The sequence below is a fragment of the Arachis ipaensis genome, chromosome B06, assembly GCF_000816755.2.
Source record: "Arachis ipaensis cultivar K30076 chromosome B06, Araip1.1, whole genome shotgun sequence".
NCBI lineage: Eukaryota > Viridiplantae > Streptophyta > Magnoliopsida > Fabales > Fabaceae > Arachis > Arachis ipaensis.
Window position 1 is genome coordinate 127,793,441 of NC_029790.2, and position 1,426 is coordinate 127,794,866.

Genomic DNA, 1,426 nt, shown 5'->3' on the forward strand with positions numbered 1-1,426 from the left:
TGGTAGAGAGTAATATTGAGAATGTGTAAAGATTTTGTTAGTTTTCAATTAATTAGTAATTGTTATTTATTTGAAATAAAAAAAATGTATTGACGGTGTGAAAAAGCAATGATGTAACATAGGAAACAATAGAGTACGAGATTAATAGGAGATATAAGAAAAGAAAAACTATAGCCAGTTGAACTAATCATATCAAATAAACATCTAGTACTAGTAATTTTATAAAAAAGTCGGGGGCCCTCCATTGTTAATGCAAAAATTTGCCTCTGATTGATGCACACTCATGTAGATTCTTTAATTGAGTTGAAAACCTCGTACTTTATTTGAAAGAAATTAGAAATGTTGGGTACAGGAACGATTTTGATATCAGATTTTTTGGCTTGAAGTTGAAAACCATGAGTATGTATATGTTTGGATGGTGCTTGACTGTCAAAGAAAAATCTGATCCAACAAATGATGGAGATATTAAGAGGTGTATTAGGCCTTATAACTCTAGTAAGCAAGTTCTATTTGAAAACAATGATAAGAGGTTCAGCACCGTCAGAACTCAGAACCACCTCCCCTCCAATACCTTACTCTAATCAATCACAGAGACAAATTCCATATCAGACAATAAGTGCGGAGTTTAGACTGATGCACCAAACAATAGATACGATGAGTCTGAGTTTGTGTCTGATACCTTAATTATTTCAACAAGAACCAACTTTTATGACTCATCCCAATTCTTTCAATGGTCTCTCAAATTATTACAGCACAGATGAAGATTTCAAGTTTCATTTGAAGCATAAGTTTAGGAATAGAGAAATCATGTGTCGAATAAGGTCATAGAGTCCAACCAATTGAAATACCATTGACAGTATAAGCAATACTCATCGGGATATTAAAAAAGTCTTCATGTTTTATAGTAGAGGAAAGCTTCACATATACCAGTGTACTTGATTGGTATACTAGTATTCTTTGATTTTGAACAATTCAGATATTGAATAAAATATGTTAAAGGCTCAGATGGTGAGGAGATCACAAGTTGTCCCCTTAACCGAAAAATGAAGCTTGGAAATTCTGGGAGCATGCCCTCAGCGTACGACACACATCACGACTGCGGCTAAGCGGCTCTCTCCAAACAGCAGCTGTGTTTTAAAATACCTTTCAATTTTCAATAACTATATATATTTTTTGGCAGCCATCATCACTCATTATTTTTTATTTTAATATATATATATAAACTATCAAAATTACTTTCAATTTTTGAACACGATCACAAAAATATTTTTCACTATTATTAATAATAAAACATCTTCAAAATATTTTAAAACATGACAAAACTGCATGACGTTAAATATATATTCTCAAAAAATATTTTAGAAGTTAAATTTTGATTCGATTTTTTACAGGCTTGATTAGAAAAAAAAATCTTTTTGTCCTTAAA